Source organism: Phaethon aethereus, assembly GCF_964289735.1.
Source record: "Phaethon aethereus genome assembly, chromosome: 4".
Lineage (NCBI taxonomy): Eukaryota > Metazoa > Chordata > Aves > Phaethontiformes > Phaethontidae > Phaethon > Phaethon aethereus.
In genome coordinates, this window is record NC_138578.1 from 41,702,267 (window position 1) to 41,725,937 (window position 23,671).

General features: G+C 39.3%; 1 protein-coding gene across 3 annotated transcripts in view; it reads right to left on the minus strand.

The window, feature by feature from the left end:
• SPOCK3 (SPARC (osteonectin), cwcv and kazal like domains proteoglycan 3) overlaps positions 1 to 23,671 on the minus strand; it is a gene marked incomplete at both ends in the record, with an annotated part of 222,416 nt that overhangs the window by 20,150 nt on the left and 178,595 nt on the right. The gene's annotated exons all lie outside the window — the stretch shown is intronic.

A 23,671-nucleotide genomic window follows, 5' to 3' on the forward strand; every position in this document is an offset into this window, starting at 1 on the left:
AGAAAAAAAATGCCTGATGTATAAAGCAATTATGAAATTATATATATCTAGAAATTAAAAACATCCTTTGCAAACTACTATGAACAGTTCTGGCACAGATATTTTCACATCTTACTGTAGATGAGATTGTAAGGCAGAGACACCCATGACAGTCTTTTGCAGTTTCATTTCTATGTTCATTAAGGCAATAGTAACAAAAGCCCTACCAGAACAGGCTGGAGATGTGATTTAGGCATATAATGCAGGAACACTCAACTTGCTTTCCTGTGCTGAAGCATGAGAAGAGAAAATAAGGTTGACAGAAAACGTGCTTCAGGAGTGTCCCAAAAGGTTATTTGATTGAATGTAGTTTTACAAGACAATATTCGTTGACACCTAACCGCAAACAGGCAACCGTACAGGCACTTGGTGATGGAAGGATGGCAAAGGTAGAAAAAACACGCAAGACCAAAGAGAGCATCTGTAGCATCAAGAGCAGCAGATTAGCAGCAGACTGGCTGAAGTGTTGTACGGTACTGGTAGTTAGTACTGAAGGCAGAAGCAGATAATAGAGATATGCAGTGAGAAGGCCTATTCACCTTCAGTATTAACCTGCTGGAGAAAAGGTGTGCTTGGAGCAAGCAGATATCCCTACCAGAACTCTGTTTTCCGATTTCATGTGTTTGAGAGAAACTGGGAGAAGACAAGAGAAATAATAGGACCTGGAAGATGACAAAAGCAGGACGGGCACTGCATGTATGCCTCCCTAGGTAACAAAACACCTGCCACTGCCCTTGTCAACAGTTACCGCTTCCAAATCAGGATTGCTTCCCAGGCCTACCAGTAACTGACTAAGCTACAATCTGAAGAGCTCATACCTAAGTTAGAAGAGCTTCACAGTGTTGCTCTTGAACATAAATCTCAAGTTCAGCTTACTTACCCTTTATTATGTAGCAATCCATAATATTTGGTGACACAGCCTTCAGCACACTTTTTTAAACTGAACACTGTGAAACACCCATTTGTTTTTTAGAGTAAGACTGAAACACGTCATTATGTCAACAACTATCAACACCTGTACAACAGCAGCAGGCATCTAAGCATTTGTTTATTAATTTTTTGCTGAATTCTCTCTTCAGACTTTGATTCTCTCCATGAAAGACTTAGGTGCAATCTATACACACATTTGCATATATTATGAACTGACATTTTTATGAAACTGATATTGTGCTTTTCTTGTGTGTAATGGAACAATTTTTTTTTTCTGATAACTCTATCAGGAACTGGGGGACAAATTTTTTTAATGATACATGGGCACGTATGCTCAAAAATGTCATATCACAGCAACTAGATGAAAATGGTCTCCTGAGTCAAGATTACACATCATAATTCAAACTTGTGGGATTTCTACATTTGCTACACCACCACCGTCCTTTACCAATCCTTGCACCAGCTGACAGGTCAGCATAAAGAATCAGATATAACTTGGGACACCCTGCTCCTCTTTAATTTCCCTTCCCATTATGGGTGAAATAGAATAATATTGTTCCCTTCTCTGACTACCCTTCCTTGGTTTAAGAGAAAGACTTACAGAATTGAATCAAAGGTATGGAGCACAGCACAATCACTAAGGGTACATGACCTTCCATCTAACAGCTCTGATTTATCTACCCTGCACAATACTGTGTAATACTACCACAGGTCCCAGAAATAACACAGCTACATTAATGTGGTGCACCGACCTGGCAATTTTCATCTACTTCTAATGTGTCTATATACAGTGCTACTCTGATTAAACTCTGATGCTGAGGTGACCTACCCAGCATATAAACTCAGTTACAGACACACAGACACACACACACATATGAATATATTCATATGTGTGTGTATATAAAAAAGGGAGAGCATGACGAACTGCCAGTTACAAGTAAAAGCTTAGCCTGAATAACATTAACAGAAAGATGCACACGGCAGCCGCATGATGGAGAAAATGTATGAATTCCTCCTTTCTGCAGAAGCAGAAATAGACACACTGAAGCTGATCATCTCCTAAACTCATTAAGGTGCAAAAACAAAGCACCAAGAAAAGGAGATGGTGCCTCTTTGGCTATTAGGTATAAGAATAAAATAGTTTGCTGTTTCAGCATCTGGTACTAGCCACTGTAATGTACAATACGACATAAAAATGACATTTTCTGTGCTCCTGTGAATTGCACTCCTTTCGAAATGAACGGTACATATGGCACATTTTGGGCATCAGACATCCCATATCAGGTCTGAGATCAGGGGCATTCTTCCAACTTCAACTTCTTATAACCCTTTTCCCAATCTTTGCCTGACAATTTAAATTATGGTTTTTATCTCAAAACAAAGAATGAGAAAATTGTAATAATTTTTTAGTTCATTTTAATGATTTTGATAACATTACCACGGGAATAGATCACCTTCAAAAATCAAGGCAATGCAAAACAAACTGATTAAAACTGTCACTTGCCTATTTTACACCCCATAGTAAGCTGGAGTCAGCTCTCAAACATAACAGGTAATTAAATTTACTATATTATTAATTTAAACGCACAGTGAAGTTTTGGTTCATGACATTTCTAAGATGTCAAATAATAGCAGATGTCTTCTATATGTGAAATATACATGAGAGATGCAGCAGAACTATACTAATCCACACACTTAATAATTTACATGGACAAACTATTCTCAGCAAGAATCTAAAGCACGGGTTTATAACAATGGTCCATATTTCAATATTTGACTATCATAGTTTTTTTCTCAAAGAACACTTCATTCATTTACTAGCATCTTAGAAAAAGATTTAAATGGTAGAACCAGCCAGCAAATTAGAATTCTTGCCATGAAACTTTCTATCAGGATGTTTAAAATATGTTAAAATTTTGAGTTGGTTATATAATAACTAATCAATCATGTGATTTAATTTTGACTACTGAAAAGTAAAATACACTGGATATTTTTTCTGGTTCCTGCCCTCTCACCCCCACCTTTTTTTTTTCCCCTATTTCAGAATTTCCCACTGAGAAATTTAAGTTTCAGATTTCAGTATACTTACTATTTCCCAGAATGCTTTTCAAGATCTAGCTATCATAACATTAAAATAGCAGAATAAGAGTGAAAAAAAAAGAATGTATTTTTCATTTTATGGTTCCTTTTAAGTGGTTTTGGTTGGGGCTACTTAATTCCCTATCATCTGATGCCAGGATTCATTCACTTCCATGGTTACACTTGCATATGGTCCTCTCTAAACATTCTGTTACATTATGTTGTTTGAAGCATTTCAGAAACATAAAACAATCTGTTGAAAATAATTCAGGTTTTTATATTGTGATTACTGGGAAAAAAAGACAGTACTATCCTAACATGAGAATTAAAAAATATATGTGTAAAAAAGAGACTTTATTTAAATGTGGTTGTTTTATATTGGAAAATGACAAAGCAGAAAACAATTTTACGTAAGTGTGTGAGAACAGAGGGTATTAGTAGTGGCAAACACATCCTTAAAGTAGTATAGCTATTTCTATAGTTAGAGACTAGCATTTGAGCACCTTTGGGCCAAGACCTCCTATTTCCTAAGTTATTAGGTACAAGGTGCTTGGACTATTTAAGCCATGACAGTGGGAGGAAAGCTGCACTCATTACCCATCAGGTAACTCAGAGAAGCATATGAGCACTGCCTTGACAGAGAAATGTTCTCAGCAGAAAAGACCATCTTTTGACAGTTCCCAAAAGGTAAATCAGGTAGCAAACGCCCAGTTTGGTCCCATCTCAACACAGACACACGAGCCAAAACTTGACAGAAAAGAACAACCAGATACACTTCTTTCTTCACACACAATGGTGCTTACAATATATTCTATATAAGTAGCAATTCGTGTGGCATCTACAAAGTCAACTTCTTAACATTAAATTTGCGTAATATTTTCTTCATTAAAATTATATATTTAAGTGAATTAGAAAAGCTCTAAAATTATAGTATTTTCAGGTTTGGGGCTAAACAATATTTACTGCTTCAAATAGTGTACTTATAAATATCCTATGATTCCAAATAAATTTAATTATTATTAACATAGTACATGAAACAGTGCACCTTTCATGAACCTGCTTCCATGTTGTTATAAACACATAAAACCAGAAATTGTGTATTAGCTTTTTTGCATGTTCTTATATTAGGAAAATAATCTGGAAGCTGCTCTAGAGCTGTCATACGTATGCATAGCAAATTACAAAACTGAATACAACTCTAACGTCATATAGTAGAAGCCATATTTTACAAATTTCCAATAAAGCGTTTTTGTATAGTATGCATGAATAGTGAATAGCTAAAAGCAAATTCCAGGACAATTCAAGACATTATTCTTTAACAGCTTTTTGTACAATTGTGCTTTACATCTATGGTTCAAACTTATTCATAAGAATAGGGGCTACCATAACCTAATACATCATGAATAGTGCATTGTTTTAATGTTGATTCAAACCTTAACTTGTTTTAATTTGGATCAATCTGATCAGACTACTCACCATCCTGCAACAAGTAAAGCAGCACACTGAGCAGTTAATTCTCAAGTTAGGAAAACAGCATAATTTCTGGCTTACAGGGCAAGTACCATAGTCAGGTACAGTCTAGGGTAAAATTTTGTTTAAGAACTTATACGCTGCCCAGGGAGGTGGTGGAGTCACCAGCACTGGAAGTGTTCAAAAAAACATGTAGACGTGGCACTTTGGGACATGGTTTAGGGGGCATGGTGGTGTTGCATTGACGGTTGGACTTGATGATCTTAAAGGCCTTTTCCAACCTTAATGATTCTATTCTATATGTAGTGCAAACTTTAAATAGACTGTTGAATAATACATATGGCCTAAAATTATCTCTGTTTCTCTATCAATCTACTGAACAGAGCTGTCTCAAGTCTTATCATCTTGCAAAAAGTCCAATTTGTAAAAAAATCTCTTTTCAGAAAGAAAATATTTTTGGTGATAAAAAAACAAAAATTGGGGGAAGTAACTCTGGGAAGTAGCACAAGAACTTTTGGGAGGTGGTGATGGGCCTGTCAGCTTTGACGTTATGCAAGCTTAAATTAGACATGGGGAGGATTCACTGTTTTGAGACTTTTCGATAAACTCTTCTTTCATTTTCTCTCCCTTTCTAAAAAATCCCCTTGTGCTTTCTGCTTGTCCTCTCAATTTCCTATGCTTCCTGCCCTGGAAAGGGACAGGGTCAATGTCTGGATAACATGCAGCCACTGCAAGAAGTAGGTGTGGGACAGGATGTAGCAGCTTTCTGTTCTCGCTCCTGTCCCTGGCTCAGGTACACACAGATGACTGTTTGAGGAAAGTAGCTGTCACTGGCACTGCTCCTCGTTCGCTACCTTATCTCTTCCACGGGAGCTGCAGAGGCGTCTCCAGAGAAACTGTGGGATGGGCTATTCGGGCTAGGATCCTGCTCCCGCTGCAGCCTGCCGCCCCAGCCTTCCTTCTTTCACCAATACCTGGAACTGGGCTTGTACAGCAGTAGACTGATCACGGCACAATGGTGTTAAACTGTGTATCGGTTTAGGGCAAGATTACTTACTATATAAAACATCTTACAATTTCGGTGAGCCAGATAGCAGGCAATACAATTCATGTCTGAAATTATTTGAAAATTATTGGAAATTAAAATATTCTTTGCTTAAAATTTTTAAAGCAGGAAGCGTCCAACTTTCATAGCACAAAAGAAAGTCAATAAAATATATGTAGCTCAGATTACTTAACAGCCAATTCATCATCAAAAGAGTACATGTGATAAATATGTTACTGTCTTATTTAAGAAGCATAAAGCAAGCAGAGTTGATAATAAGTTAGAGGAACCTACCTCCATTTTTTCATAGTTTTTTAGTTAGTAAGTCAATTTATGAAAAAATACATAGTTAGGGGTTAGCCAGCAATAACTTCATTATACCTGAGTCACTATGGACAGGCAGTTTTTTTGGTAGCAAGAGATATTTCTGCCCACACAAAACATGAGTATAGATTAATTGCTTACACATTCAGTCCATCAAAAAAAGAATGCTACATAGACAGAAGTAATTCTAAAAAGTGCATTGATTTTTGCCACATGTATTAGTGCCCATGAACATATATGATTAAAATCGCTGGAAAATAACAGAATTTGTTGGGTCATTCAAAAAATAAAAAATGGTGGTGCTTAGATATTAGCTTTATTTGGTATCAGCTCTCTGAGCATTTCTATATCAAATTAGTACACAGATTCTGTATTACTTAATATACTATTATATTATTATAGAATTTCCCCTTCCTTTTTGTTTCATAATAAAGCCATATTTCTATACTGTGGCCAAAATGACTACGGCATTCTGAGTAAACTGAGGGCCTCAGACTAAAGAATCACATTTCATGTTCCATGTATCGGGTCTGCCATATATAAACAGACAAACTGAAGATTCTTATCACATGCGTTATTAAAAAAGTATAAAATCCTTCCTAATATCTTCCACATGTTAAAGATATGACTTTGAATGTCAAATACCTTTGACTATATAACAGTTTTTTTCTAAAAGGACTTATCACACTTCAGATTTTTGTTCCTGTTTTGACATGTAAAAAGGAAAGAAGTAGCAGAATAACCTTTAAAACAGTAAAATAAACAATTTAATTCCCATTCACACAGAAACTTATCAGTAAATTTTGGTCAACTTTCCAAGAACATTCAGCTGAACACAGAACAGATGTAAAAGACTAATCTAAAAAGTCTAAAAAGTTGCTTTCGGAAAGTAGTAAGAAGCAGAGAACAATATTCAGACATTATCACAGTTACAAACACAATTTTTTTTTGCAAAGGAGCCAGGCTGCACAACGTAACCGCAAGTTATGCTTAAGTAATATCTTTACATCACAAAAAAAAATCAGGTATATTTACTAAAAATGTTTACATTTGGCTTTGTTTCTGTTCTGTATCCAGTCGCAGTACAGTACCTGCCTCAGCACTCCACCTTAATTCACATGGATTTATGTGAATAAACCTTGTATTCTGTAACAGAGAGGATCAGCCTAACACTCCGTTCACTAGAACACTATTTGCCATTGAAACATGCTTGCTTACTGTTATGCTATATTATGAAAAATTAATTAATGAGTTAATGCATTCTAGAGTAAGTTTAGGGACTTTTTGTCCCAGTGATTGGCTTCTAAAGATACGTGCTGCTGAAATTATTGTACACGTTGATCTGTACTGATTTAAAATAGGTCGAGATGAAGTAATTCAGATCTATTCAGACTGTTATTTCACCCGATAGACTGGGAGATGAATCTTTAATGGCAAAAGACAGACAATAAAGGTTGTAGAAGGTTATACAGTAATAAAAAAATGCATACTTCTTTTTTTGTCTAATGCCAATGCAACACATTCTTGCTATTACAATCAATTCTAGTAGCCATTAAGAGAATTAGTATGGGGTAAAATGAAGTCACTAGCTCAAAGGTTACTGGAGTCTCTTGTCATTTAAAGTAATAAAAACTGACTGTCTTTTAAAACCAACATATGCAAAAAATGAAGGGATCTGAAAACTTACAGGCACCCAATCCAGAAATATCTTTATAATAAATATTATTTAAATGTTAGGTGGAACCAACTGTTCAATTTGTTTTCACATACAGTAAATGTTACAATTAGTGTTGGTATTTGAATATAATTTACTGATTGGAGGTAGAATATTTGAAAATGTTAATCAGTATGCGTTCTTTCAGTGCCTTTCAACTCAAGCTAATTGATGAAGAAGTAAAAATAGTGCTACTGAAAGCTATAAAGACATGCAGAACATATTTTGGGACTAGCATAATGGATTGAATCCCCTACATATTTAAACCAGTCTTAGCTTCCTGACATAACAGAAAATAAGTTATTTTAAAAGTGTATACTTTTTATATAAACACACTGAGACATATATATATATAAAAAATTATGTGTAGTTTAACCAGAGTGAATCATTACCATATTGTCATAATAAGCATACTGTATTAAGGAGTAGCTTTTGTTAGGTGAAGGGTCAAAAAGTGATTTAGGAAAAAAAAAAAAAAAGGCAATAAACACACCCCACACTATGCAGCATCATTGACATTAACATATGGGACCACAAGGCTGCAGACAGAACCTGTGTCCTTGTATGCGTACGGAAGAGACGCCTTCACCGACTTTTTCAGCAGCAGACCTCAGTTCAATAGTCAATTCTAAGAGCAGGAGGCCTGGGAAGTGTGAAGGAAGCTATATAAACCTAAAGGAATTATTCACACACAGTTCAAGAGTAATTTAACTGTAGAACTCACCCACTGATCTGTCATCTTTTGTGCCCCTGTGTTGGGTTTGCATGGCAAGGTTTTGGTAGCAGGGGGGCTGCAGGGGTGGCTTCTGTGAGAAGATGCCAGAAGCTTCCCCTGTGTCCAACAGAGCCCATGCCAGCTGGCTCCAAGATGGACCCGCCACTGGCCAAGGCCAAGCCCATCAGCGATGGTGGCAGTGCCTCTGGGAGAACACAGCTAGGAAGGGAAGAAAAACCTGTGCAACTGCAGCCAGAGAGAGGAGTGAGAACATGTGAGAGGAACAGCCCTGCAGACCCCCAGGTCAGAGCAGCAGGAGGGGCAGGAAGGGCTCCAGGCACCGGAGCAGAGGTTCCCCAGCAGCCCCTGGTGAAGCCCACGGTGAGGCCGGCTGTGCCCCTGCAGCCCATGGAGCTCCACGGGGGAGCAGATCTCCACCTGCAGCCCGGGGAGGACCCCAGGCTGGAGTAGGGGGGGGGGGTGCCCGAAGGAGGCTGTGACCCCGTAGGACACACACGCTGGAGCCGGCTGGCTCCTGGCAGGACCTGTGGCTTTGAGGACAGAGAGGAGCCCACGCTGGGGAGGGTTTGCCAGCAGGAATTGTGACCCTGTGGAAGGGACCCAGGCTGGAGCAGTTTGTGAAGAACTGCAGCCCGTGGGAAGGATCCACATTGGAGAAGTTTGTGGAGGACTGTCTCCCGTGGGAGTGACCCCAGGCTGGAGCAGGGGAAGAGCATGGGAAGTCCTCCCCCTGAGGAGGAAGGAGCAGCAGAGACAGTGTGGATGAACTGACCACAACCCCCATTCCCCGTCCCCCTGCGTCACGTCGGGGGAGGAGGGAGAGAATTCGAGAGTGAAGTTGAACCGGTAAGAAGGGAGGGGTGGGGGGAAGGTGTTTTAAGATTTGATTTTATTTCTTATTACCTCACTCTGATTTGATTGGCAATAAATTAAACTAATTTCCTCAAGTCGAGTCTGTTTTGCCCCTGATGGAAATTGCTGAATGATCTCTCCCTGTCCTTATCTCAACCCATGAGCCTCTCATATTTTCTCCCCCTGTCCAGCTGAGGAGGAGTGATAGAGTTGCTTTGGTGGGCACCTGGCACCACAGCTCTGCAGCCAGAATGTTAGAATATAACATGACATGGTTTGTTACAGACCACTCAACCAAGACGGAGAGACAGATGAGACATTCTATAAGCGACTGGCAGAAGTCTCACATTCGCTGGCCCTTCTTCTTGTGGGGGACTTCAACCTACCAGACATCTGCTGGAAGTATAACATGGCAGAGAGGAAACAATCTGGGAGGTTCCTGGAGTGTGTGGACAAGAACTTCCTGACACAGCTGGTGAGTGAGCCCACCAGGGGAGGTGCCTTGCTTGACCTGCTGTTTACAAACAGAGAAGGACTGGTGGGAGATGTGGTGGTCGGAGGCCGCCTTGGGCTTAGCAACCACGACATGATAGAATTCTCAGTTGTGAGCGAAGTAAGGAGAGGGGTCAGCAAAACTGCTACCATGGACTTCCGGAGGGCAGACTTTGGCCTGTTCAGGTCACTGGTTGAGAGTCCCTTGGGAGACAGTCCTGAAGCACAAAGGGGTCCAGGAAGGCTGGACAGTCTTCAAGAAGGAAATCTTAAAGGCGCAGGAGAAGGCAGTTCCCGTGTGCCATAAGAAACGCTGGTGGGGAAGGCGACCGGCCTGGCTGAACAGGGAGATTTTGCTGGGACTCAGGGAAAAGAGGAGAGTTTATCACCTCTGGAAGAAGGGGCAGGCAACTCACGAAGAGTACAGGGATCTCGTTGGGTCAAGCAGGGACAAAATCAGAAAGGCAAAAGCCCAGCTAGAGCTCAGTCTGGCCACAGTTGCAAAGGATAATAAAAAATGCTTCGACAAATATATTAACAACAAAAAGAGAGGCAAGGAGAATCTCCATCCCTTACTGGATATGGCGTCCTCCAAGGATGAGGACAAGGCTGAGGTACTTAATGCCTTATTTGCCTCAGTGTTTAATAGCCAGTCCAGGTATCCACAGGGTATTCAGCCCCCTGAGCTGGAAGATGGGGATGGAGAGCACAATAACCCACTCATAAACCAGGAGGAAGCAGTTAAGGACATGTTAAATCACCTGGACACCCACAAGTCTATGGGACCTGATGGGATCCACCCAAGAGTACTGAGGGAGCTGGCGGAGGAGCTTGCCAAGCCACTCTCCATCATTTATCAGCAGTCCTGGTTAACAGCGGAGGTCCCAGAAAACTGGAGGCTTGCCAACGTGACAGGTGTACTCTTCGCTGGGTAAAGAACTGGCTGGACAGCCGAGCCCAGAGAGTTGTGGTGAACGGCGTTAAATCCAGCTGGTGGCCGGTCACAAGCGGTGTTCCCCAAGGCTCAGTTCTGGGGCTGGTCTTATTGAATATCTTTATTGATGATCTGGATGAGGGGATCGAGTGCTCCCTCAGTAAGTTTGCAGACGACACCAAGTTGAGTGGGAGTGTTGATCTGCTGGAGGGTAGGAGGGCTCTGCAGAGGGATCTGGACAGGCTGGATCGATGGGCAGAGGCCAACTGTATGAGGTTTAATAAGGCCAAGTGCAGGGTCCTGCACTTTGGTCACAACAACCCCATGCAACGCTACAGGCTTGGGGAGGAGTGGCTGGAGAGCTGCCCAGCGGAAAGGGACCTGGGGGTGCTGGTTGACAGCCAGCTGAACATGAGCCGGCAGTGTGCCCAGGTGGCCAAGAAAGCCAGCAGCGTCCTGGCCTGAGTGTGGCCAGCAGGAGTAGGGAAGTGATCGTGCCCCTGTACTCGGCGCTGGTGAGGCCCCACCTTGAATCCTGTGTTCAGTTTTGGGCCCCTCACTACAAGAAGGATGCTGAGTAGCTGGAGCGTGTCGAGAGAAAGGCACTGAAGCTGGTGAGGGGTCTGAAGCACAAGTCTTATGAGGAGCGGCTGAGGGAACTGGGGTTGTTTAGTCTGGAGAAGAGGCGGCTGAGGGGAGACCTCATCGCTCTCTACAACTACCTGAAAGGGGGTTGCAGCGACGAGGGTGTTGGTCTCTTCTCGCAAGTAACTAGTGATAGGACGAGAGAAAACGGCCTCAAGTTGCACCAGGGGAGGTTTAGATTGGACATTTGGAAAAATTTCTTCACTGAGAGAGTGGTCAGGCATTGGAACAGGCTGCCCAGGGAGGTGGTGGAGTTACCATCTCTGGAAGTGTTCAAAGAAAGTGTGGATGTGGCGCTTCAGGACATGGTTTAGGGAACATGGTGGTGCTGGATTAATGGTTGGACTTGATGATCTTGAAGGTCCTTTCCAACCTTAGTGATTCTGTGATTCTGTGACATAGTATGACACTTCCATTTCCGAATCCACTAATGGCCAGTTAGCCTGAAAGCTATGGTTTACTGATGATATGGGCACTGGGATTATGTTGTAGGAGAAAGATTAAAGCTTTGTTTTAGAGTGAGATATGAAGTACCTCACCCTGCCATAAGGCACACTTCCAAGACACAATGTGGTACTGCACTATCACATCGTGTGGCTGTGCTTGCCACACAACTCTATCATGTCTTTCAAGATACACACCATCTACAACCAGAACCGCAGATCATCTCCAGAACATACAATCTTATGCAATGCAGCAGAATTATATTCATAAATTCATGTATATAATAAAATAACCAAAATGTAAATATACAGAGACCACATGGACTATTTGAAGAACATAGTACACATCAACCACCTCCTACAGCAAACTAGGAATTAGTCTATGTGAGATGGGTAACTTAACAATTAGTGTGTGCTAAAGCAAGACTTCTGATCATCCCAACTTCTTCTATGTGTTGGAATCACTGCATATGATCACAGAATAATTTGTGTTGGAAGGGAACTCCAGAAGTCATTCAGTCTCACTCTCTGCTAAAAGCAGGTCTAATTACATCAGGTTGTTCAGAGCAGTGTCCAGTCATTCGTGTAACTGTGATCATCGTGCCATTTGCATGAAGATTCCTCACTATATGAAAGACTGCCCCACTTTAAAAGGAACAATATACAATATACTACTATCTACTATCTTGTAACTCTGTACTGTTTTCCCTGAAAAGTACAAGAGTGCTTTCTCATGCTCTAACTTGAGGATTGCACCCATCTGTCCAGGATTCCTAAACATCCAAAAACCTGGTTGCAGCAGCAATTCTGACGCAACTGTGAGAAGGATTATTTAGTGCAGTCCACAGCTGATGCTTGTGTAGTCCAATGCCCTTTCAATGCTCTACCTACCATTCATGTACTACTGGGTGTCTGTGCAGTAAGTCTTACGCATCTGAGATGCACTCATTAACCGCACATTCAGTATGTGCATTTAAATGTATTTCTTTTCCAGAGCAACCTGTGTGAAAATATGGTAAGCCTAATACTGCCATTAGAATGCAGTGCTGCCTTTAAAGACAGTATCTGTTAAGGTGAACCAGAGCATTATATAAAGCTTACCTACTCAGCACCAGTACTCTGCAAGGCTGTCATTCTGCATCGGTTTATGAATTTAGCCCTGAGGAACCGATTGCTCGAAGTAAAAATTCCTGGCTCCAGACCAAGGGCTAGTGCCCATTTGTCTAACTCTAGATGTCTAAGAACACCAGAATTAAAATTGTATGCAAATGACCTTACAATTCCTGCAATATACGGCAGCATTTCTAGTTCTGTATCATCTCTGTCACAAATGGGAAGAATAACATATGGCAAAAAGAGATGTGGTCACAAAAATCCAATAAATTCAGCAGAAGGACAAAAAGCCCTTCAAACTTGTAACTAAAGGATAGGACAGTCATTTCAGTCATCTTTTTACAGTCCCGTATGTATAATCCAAACTTTTTTTTTTTAAAGGCTGTAAATTGAAAAACTTCATGTATATTTCCATTTTTATAAGCTCATGAAATTTATTACCCATCTGCTACCTCTAGGGCCAATGATTTTAGGAAGATACCTTGAAATTAACAAATAAGAGCATTCTGATTTCCTTACTATTTAACTAAACATAATGAATTTTCTACTTCAGTTAGTCTATGCTATGAGATAATTAATATAAATGCTGCAGATACCATATCAGGGAACTGCAGCTGCTTATTCTTACTGCCTCAAATTAATGTTCCATACAGACATTCTGCTCATGATTAATGTTTCATAAAATTTAAAATGATTTCAATTAAATTACATTTTCATAAAATAAATCTGATCTTTGTGTGTCCTCACAGTTTTAAAGACTTCACATTTAAATATAATGACCATTTCTAAGTGCAGGAAAAATACTAGTAACCACAACATACAGAATTTATGTGCTAAGATACTATTTTCAACTTAAAATATTTAAACTTACTAAAACATTGCAATTAAATAGGACAACTGTACTTCTTTAATCTGTCAGAATTATCACAGACCTATTATGGAATTTGTTATTTTCTATAGGACAGTCAATATATATGGCTTCCTTTGCTAACCGCTGTTAACCTTTATTTCTCATCGTGCTCTGTTATTCTGAACTACCAATTTCTGAGGATGAAAATGATGTTATTAATCTGTAAATTTCATACTTATGAAGCTAGACAGTCAGCAAAAACAGTCAGGTACCAAGGACATGGTCCACTGTAACGTGCTATATTCAAAGATCTTCTCATTCCCAAATATTTGTATATATGCAGTTGAATCCAGTATTTCACATAATATGAAAGTATCAAATAGGGATAGAACAGCAATTTTCTTAGTGGTGAAAGCTTTCCAGCCAAGCATACCCCAAAGGTGAGGTAGTTTTCTGAATTCAGTTTCAAGGATTCCTGATACAGCTCTGGTACAGAGTCAGGACATTTTCTTCCTTTCAAGGACAAGATTGACAGGGTCCCACAAAGACTTTTTTGCATCTGACATAAAACCCCTTGAAACCTAGTAGACAAAGATGAAAAGATCACTGAACAATGCTCTTTTTATAAAGAAAACTTAAAAAAATATGATTTCAATATTTCAACTTAGACATTTGCTGAAATCGGAAATGTTCTGTGCTGATAAGAGGCTCCAAATGTCTACCACACCAGAACGTGCAAGCGACGGATGAACCTTTCTCTCTATTGTGCGAGAAAATTACCGTTGTGCCTTGGTAGGACTGTCTGTTGGTTTGCCCCTTTTCTCTTGCAGGGAAGGACAGCAGAACTGAACATTGCGCGGAACAATCACCGACTAACAGAAATTAACTGAACTCTGTTCTGCAAGTGTCTAGCATAAAGGAATTTTATATTACACTGGATCCCACGAAAGTCTGACAGATTTAAGGAAGGCATTGCAGTAGTTTTCTTCTTTTCATATTTAGATTGTGATATGATGCTTTAAACCACTTTGTACTTACCCCGACCATTTGCTTGTGCGTCCTTCTTGAATGCTTAATCCCTAACATTGCTCTTAATCACTTCAAATTGTGGATTAAAGAGCACAGTTGCCTGTAGACCTGTCAGTGAGGACTGAGAGGGTGGAATCACTCCAATTTAGCTAATTATTTGTGTATTTGTGTATTTCCTAAAGTGAGGCCATCAGAGGTAGATAAGCTCTCTCTTTACTACTAAAGAAAACTATGTTAGTCAATGCATTATATCAGTAATACAACAGCAGGACCCACTCCCCCAGCACAGGAATCACATGCACCAAGATGCAAACTCCACTACACTGTACCACCACCTCACTGAAATCAGAACTCTAGTTAAGTAAATGTAATCTGCAGCTGTGTCTCCACATAAATTCACTAATCAAAAGTTGAAGGAGAAATGAAGAAACTAATTAGGATACAAATATCTGAAATGTTTGCAAGTGCATACATGAAATCTGTTAGCAACGTGCAGTTATGTTTTGCTAGTCTGTGCACTAAACACCAAATGATCGTTCATAAATGTCTGATGCAGATCAGAGAATTTTTATGAGATGTGTATGAATATTCATAGTTCTAAGAATTTACTTAGCCTTGGTAATATCTAATGTGATTATTCCCACACATCTTTAAAATCCAAAAAATCCTGCATTAAACACAGTGACCCTACTGAATTACAATTATTTTTGGAGAGGAAGGGAAAACTTGTTCAAAGTGCTGTTTTATAAATAAGTAAGAACGATATGGGAAGCATGCATTGGTGAGGCATGTAGGTGCGTGAAAATGTTGGAGGGTACAGTGTCTGAGAGGATACCATTTGCAAGTCAAAGGACTATAAATCTGTGGTTTTTTCATTCATATAGCCTGCAGGAAGAAGTCCATGGCGAAAACTATTCCCGAAGGTACATCTGAAAGGGGAACAGCTGCTTTACCTCAGCAGAGAGTCTGGCAGTGAACTAATGGTGTGAACAACCAAGGACAAGAGCCAAGGAGCAAACCAACGAGCCACATTATTTGGCAGTGCAAGTATACCATTATGTGCTCTCTCATATTCCTTCACCCCAAGCTGGCGGCCCAGAAAGGGAGACCATGTCATGTTCGGTACAAGAAGGAATGGCTCCAGAGCAAGGTAGTGGTCACTGAACTATTTCACAAGGCATGACAACATTCAGAAAAAGAAATACATTTTGGGTTCTCTCTTCGTTTAAGGGACAGATTTAACACCCTTCTTCAAGGGAGATATTGAACTGCAGTGCTGAAGATGAACTGACTATCTTAATAAACTGCTTCATCATAAAGCAATTATTAAATAAATGTGTAAGTTTACCCTTAGTAAAGCTTTCAGCTTTCTACAGGAGAAAACAAAATAAGACTTCCAGAGGTTGGCACCCTTCATTCAAAATAAAATTGTCAAGATAGAATTAATGAAAAAGGGAAAAATTTCCACCAGAAAGCTTTCCTTTTTTTCATCAAAATATTCAGTTTTTCCAACTTGTTCTACTGACTGATATACTGAGATAACTCAGGTTTTGTCTGCACGGACTGCATTCTAACCCCAGGATTGCTCTTTTCTTATTACAGATCAGGGTCCATGCATGTAGACACAATACAGATATCCAGTTGAACCTAGCAAGAGCATGTGATTTTTGGAAAGCTTAAACTATGCTCTTCTGCTGTAACATATCGTGTCAGTGAGTGACAAAATAAAAAGTTCCTCATCTATACAGTCTTTCCATTTGAATTGAGGGAAGAAATTCCATTGAATACAAGGGAAGAAATAGAAGACATTTGCCATTTAACCAGCTGCATTGAATAACTCTCCTGAACTTTTTTTTTTAGAAAAAGACCTCTTCTTAAACACAGTGATAAAAAATTGTGACCTGAGACACCAAAAATAAGTTATCTGAATTGGCAATAGAAGACCCTGTATAAGTTTAACAAAATCAAAGCACTCAGTGAAGTTAATGTGCAAGGCCATCAGAGACTTTGTACCTTGTGTCACTTACAATACCACCAAATACAACATTGAGGGAATCCACAGTTATAACACTGCCACTTGAGATTTCAGAAATCTGTAAACTTTCTCCAGAAGAATAGATGGCATTTCTTTCATTAAGATGAATGTTTGGTCTCCAAAATGGCTCAGTGCATTCTTCTGAATACGTATATACAATACAATCTATACACCTCCTGTAGCATCTAGGAAATGCAGAGTGTTCCTTGGGAACACTGTAGTAGCTGAACAAGAACTACAGAATGTATTACAATTTGAGCCCATCAGAGAGGAAAATCAAGCTTCAATCAGAAAATCTGCAAAAGGAAGAAAAACTAATTAAGAGACTGTAAAACTGCAAGTGAATGTACTCCATTAACCTCCTTTGCAGGGAGCACAAGCTTACCAGACGAGAAAAGGAGATAGAAGAATCTATTTGTTATCCCATACGGGTAAACTCATGAAGCACAAGTTGCAAACCCTATTAAGAAATCGCTCTGTAGCCAACACAACAGGATAGTGAAGATAAAATTTTGTATCATTTTGTTTATGAGACTCTCCTGTTTACTTGAGCCAGCTAAACAGGCAGTGTCTCCAGCAATTTTCTTTTTGTAAAATCTATATGGCCTATCAATACTGGAACCAACTTCTCAAAACTTAGCCCTTAACAAGACGTGGTCTGTGTGGCTCATAGAAGAAAGTAAGAGTGACAACAATACGTCATACCAAAGGCTCATCTAGCCCAGTGCTCAGTCTCCAAGAATGGGTAAAAGTGGATGCCTAGTGAAACCAAGCATTTGCCTGGTCTCCAACCACTTGTGCACAGAGGGTTTCTTAAAGCCAGATAGGAATCTATAAAATTAACCTGGTTTTTCTCTTGGTGGCCTCAACCCGAGGCATGTGTAATAAAAAAAATCCACAAATTTTAAAACAAAATTTCAGGTCATGCTTTTAGATACAAAACTAGAAACAAGAGTACAAATACACTGAATACAAACCACAATGTTAGTTTAGCATTAACCAGCTGTTCTTACGTCTGGAAAACATGTCCAAGTCTTCACTGAGAACCCCAACTTTCTGACTGTTTCTCTCAGCAGTGAGAGATATCAATGTTATCTGCACAGCCATCAACTCATCTGGTACAAATCACAGATAAGAAATTGTCATTCTCAGAGGGACTCAGCTCCAAGAATATGTTTGCAATCCTCATATAAGACGGGTGTATTACAGAGAATGTTTAATACACAAAGTAAACCAAGGTGCTCTGTGACATTAAACGACTCCAGACCCAAGCACCATGAGGGAACAGTCTCGGTATCATGTCATATTTTAGACAATACTTCTTTTCAAGCTGCAGACTATCTGCATGGGACTGCAGTCCACCTGCATGCAATCTATCTGCATGGCTATTTTGCAAGTACAAAAGTTTTTGAAAGGAGCTGCTTACACCGGCACAAATCAGCACCATTTGTACGCAGACCAGAACAAAGCAAATATTGCTAACAAAGCCCACTATCTCTCTAAGCAAACTTCTTATGATATTACAGTATGTTGCGGAACCTGGCATATTTTCTGACATTTAGAGAAATTCTCGTCATACTGAATTCAGTAGTAGAATTCTTGCCGACTTCAGTACCGCCAGTATTTCATCCCCACCTTGGTGCTGTCTAGACCAAATACTTGGTTCTTTGAAGAGGAAGGCAATGCTAACACTGATCAAAAGACATCTTGGTGGTTGTTTAAACAATTTTGTTGACCTTTTTTGCAATGAAAATTCAAAATTCGTAAGTTATAATCCACTGAAAGAATATAAAAAATATAAATTTTTTGCTTAAAGAAATCTGACACTGTTTTTTGAAAACCAAATCTATACAATAAAATGTATTGTCTTGTAGACAAAATCTATACAATAAGAATGTACATTGCTTTTCCATATGATGATTAATGAGCTTTTAAGACAAAAAGAGTACGGACAATTAGAGATACCAGGCAGTAATCTATTCAGTTATAACTTTGCTTGTTAATCATAAAGCATGAAAGGTATTTGAACTAACTGGATGTGTTGATTATCAGCACCATTGCCTACAGCTGAAAAGAACTGTCAAATGTCATCAACTGGGAACCTCTTCACCGCTGCATCTGAGACTTCGAAACAACTATCACCCCTAATAATGGCATCACTGTTCTGTAGCCTTTGCAAAATTCATGAAACTGTTTAAACTGTCAGTGACATCAGCACTTGGTCAGAGTCGGAAAATAATGCATCATTAGCTGAGACCTAAAAAGTAAAAAACAAAACCAGTATTTAATTATTTTAAGAAATAATCAAATGTCTACTGAGCATGGTTTTGTAGATATCCTAGTAAGAACAGTAAGAAATATTTATCGTATGAATTTATGTCAATTTTCCATAGACTTTCTGTTCTCTGTCAAAAGATTTTAAACATAATTTTCTAGTTACTATTCATAGTGCTATATTTTATGTTATTGAACTTCAATTTTTCTTCTGCCCTTTGTGGCCTGTGCTCTTAAAAGTATCTCTGAAAACACATCATTAACTACAGAGAAACATGCAGAAGTATATCAGTGATATCTGAATTTCGGTGGTCACAAAAAAGTAGTAAAAATGATACTCAGGTCTTCCTTCAACAATGATCACCATTAAGATCAACATGGCACTACAGATTCCTGAGAAACTATTATATTCTATTGGGCCAGCTGGATCGTTAGGCTATTCAGGTAGTTCTTAGATTCAGGCACTGGCAGTCACATGTAAACGAAATGCAGTCAAAAAACCATGTGGTTTTGTTATCACTGCGCTGAGCTCAGAATGACATTGTTTTCCTGTTTGCATGGCTCATTGCCTCAGTTTCAAGATGCTGATATTGCACCTCAGTGACTTGCAGACTACAGCAGAGTCCTGTTTAGCAAGGTGAAGCTGAGGCACAGAAAATGTGTGCAAAGATTACTGGATTCAATAGTAGGTACCACCATCAGGAAAATTTCCTTGCAGAGTAGCAGGTCCAAGTTTGAGAATTTCTCCATAGCTCTTATTTCATTAAAGACAAACTCTGTTTCCGTTTAATGGGAGTTTTGTCACTGATTTCAGGAAGACCACTTTTCCCTTCAGTGAGTATGAAAAAAAATCTCATTATTCTATTGCACAAAGCCTACCCTTCCTCCTGGTTTGACAGTTGTCATTTGAAGGCTATAGTAGGCTTATTGCTTGAATACCTGTGTGGACATGGCATTTTATTCAGTTGTTGCTGTCTGTATGTGTTACAAATCGACATTAACAACATATGTTTCTACTTTAAGAGCCAAAAGTGCTATTATTTCTTAATATGCAAGCTACTTTACGTTGAAAAATGCTGGTTTAGTCTCATTTTATATTGAATTCCTGTTTTAGAAACAAAAATTTTCTATGATTAATAACAGTTGGTAACTATGAGGAAGAATAAATTTAACATAATCCTACAACATACTGTACACAACACAGAGTACCTTTGTTATAATTTAAAGTCAATCCTGAAAGATTAATTTATGGATTTATTGTTTTAAGTAGAACCGGATGTAATAAGTACTTTGGAAAGGTCATCAGGTATAGAGAATAATTTTATTTAAAATAATACTATACAGTAATTACTGAATTACAGTATTAGATCAGCAGGAAATTGCTTTAAGTAACATTTGACAACTATAATGTGACCACTGTGGAGCTTTTTTGATTTAATTTGATTTAACATCTATGCAAGCTTGACTTATAAGCTTGCTGGTTTCCTATAATGTTAAGACACTTGCAGGTTTGTTTTTTTGGTGTTGTGGTGGGATTTCTTTAACAGTTCCTACGGTAGCCCCTAGAATACAAATCCAAAATGGATTAAGGATTTGATTTTAATCACAGACAGGGACAGAGAACAGCAGGCCCTATATGTGCTCTTTTGCCACAGTGCCACAGACCAGCACCTCAGCACACGTGGCAGAACAGGCTATGAGTGTTCCTGGTCCTCTTCAATGGAAAAACTAATTAGTTTACAGGTATTGATACTTGGTGTTTAAATCTTAAAGTAGAGGTATCTGTGCAGAACCAGTTGAAGAGCACAGCATTCATTCTGTTGGCTCAGCCCTGACAGCAGCAGCAGAGAACAGACACATTCAAAGCATCACCACTAATTCTGCAGTGATTATAGGACTGCAGTGTGTGCAAAAAGGTTATAGCCACTTTTTAGCTTTTGCCACAGTTGACTAAAGACCTTTTAGAAAGTCAAAGACAACCGAAAGTGTTGTCTACTGATAATCGTACATGAGTAAGTGAAAAATGAGACTCTAAGAAGACTAAATAAATTTCTTGCAGGACATGATGTAGCATGGACAGCAGTTGCCATTATGTTAATCCAGTTTAACTTTCTGTGTAAAAAAATTCAGTAAAACTTCAACTTGTAATTTCTGAAATTAGCCTGTAACTTGAGCTGTGGAAAGGTTTCTTTTTAAAAAAATTACACCGAACCCTATCATTTCCAAGTTGATATGAGGAGTTACAGTGAGAACAGACAGCCAACCGAAACCAAAGGCAGTTCCATTTGCAATTTAAAATGCTATCATAACATAACTCTTTAAGCCTCAGAACATAAAAATAAAACAGAAAAGCTCATTAAAGCTTTAAACTTTACAAAAACCTGATTTTCCTGTACAGGCTGGGAAAAAAAAAATGTTTAAAACCATGGAACAGAATTTATTTTTATTATCTTCCAGGTACTAGAAAGTAAACTTGTGAATTTTGCTGTTGATGCCTCAAGACATGTTATACCATATTTTGGGCAAATCTATTAAACAAGAAAGTGGACAGTCTCATAAATAGAATCATAACTTAGCAATCAGATTAAAATAATACCTACCGACTTAGAATAGTTGGAAGGGGCCTACAACAATCATCTAGTCCAAGTGCCCGACCAAAAGCTAAAGCATGTTGTTAAGGGCATTGTCCAAATGCCTCACACACTGACAGGCTTGGGGCATCGTCCACCTCTCTAGGAGGCCTATTCCAGTGTTTGACCACACTCTCGGTAAACAAATGCTTCCTAAAGTCCAGCCTAAACCTCCCCTGACATAGCTTTGAACCATTCCCACCCATCCTATCACTGGATACCAGGGAGAAGAGATCAGCACCTCCCTCTCCACCTCCCCTCCTCAGGAAGCTGTAGGGAGCAATGAGGTCCTCCCTCAGCCTCCTTCTCTCCCAGCTAGACAAGCCCAAAGTCCTTAGCTGCTCATAGGACAGACATTCCTCCCAGGCCTTTCACCAGCTTTGTTGCCCTCCTCTGGAGACATTCAAGGACCTTCACATCCTTCTTGACTTGTGGGGCCCAGAACTGCACGCAGTACTCGAGGTGAGCCCGCACCAACGCTGGATACAGTGGGATGATCAGCCCCGCTGACCGGCTGGTTACACTGTGTTAGGTGCACCCCAGGACGGGGTTTGCCCTCCTGGCTGCTGGGGCACACGGGTGCCTCGCACCAAGCCTGCTGTCACCAGCACCCCAGGTCCCTCCCTGCAGGGCTGCCCTCCAGCCACCCCTCTCCCAGTGTATACTGGTGCTCAGCCTTACTTAGTAATACTGTTTCTTTCAATACGAGTCAGCACGGGGGATCTGTGTCCAAATAATAGCACTGTACAATGCCTGGTCCATTAAACTCAAAGATGCTCCCCTTAGCACCATGACATTGCTGTGTCAAATATCTGACGTAAGTAAGTAGCTTACCAAAATGAAATAAATGAATACTGAGTGTCTAGTCACTGCTTTCATCCCAAATACGTTAGAGTTAGATAGGTATCTTGCTAGGAATTATTCAAGAAGGGAACAGAAACCATGACATTTTCAAAAGACATTGGCATCGATCAGCTGTGAAGAAGATGTAGGCAACAGCTCCTCTGATTACACAGTCACTCAACAGTGATGACAATCAGAAATTTCCTGAGGATACAGGCAGTGATAGGAGTCCACGGGGGAGCAATTCACACAAACTCTCCAAAACCTCTCTGAAAGGTGGTAAACTAGGTACCTTAGGTATCTAGATTTTATTTGTTTCTCATTTACCACACACCAAAAAAATTAGGTAGGCTCTTCAGCAAAAGTTAGGAACGCAAATATATGGTTGAACCTAGACATAAAACCGAGGAAGTTCCTCTCTTCTCTTTTCCTTCTACATGAGGCAGCCAAGTACCTACCTGGTGGGCACAAAACTGCACTCCCAAGCCAAAAGCATAAATCACTATCTCCTTGCTATTCACATTTTCTTTTTTTAACCTTTCTCCCCCTCCTAAGCTGTTTCTTTCTTTAGTCCCTCACATTTTGAAGTATCAAGAGATAATGAGCCACACTTTTTTTTATATTTTCTTGTACATCGTATAATACAGGTGTCCCATTTAATCACTTTGGTCTTGGAAATTTTTCTGTGAAATGAAATATTTGTCACTCTGCACATATTTCTCTATCAAAATACCTTGCAAAATTATTATACTGTTACTGAGTGACTTTTGGAGCAAAAAATATTCTTTTTTGAAAAAAAATATTAAAACGTAAAACTTTTTTTTACAGAAAGTTAAGATGCTACGCATTTTTATCTAAATTAATTGATTGACATTTATGCAATTACTACAAAGAAAGCAAATGTAGATATGCAAATTTTTTGAGTCCATGTCTTACCATTTTCCCTTATAGCATTGAAAGCAACAAGGAAATAGTCTTTAGGAAAACGTCCATTTTTGCACAACCTGATATTTCATGGGTTAAACATATTCAAAGTTCAAAAAAAAAAAAAGGCAGTTTAATACTGACAGACCAATAGCAAAATATAAGATAATCACTATTACCAAAAATAAAGACATTAAACTCTTTACTTTGGATTCTCTTTTGTCTTAGAGTATTCATTTATATGTTAGTTCCTTGTAAAGCTTACACTCA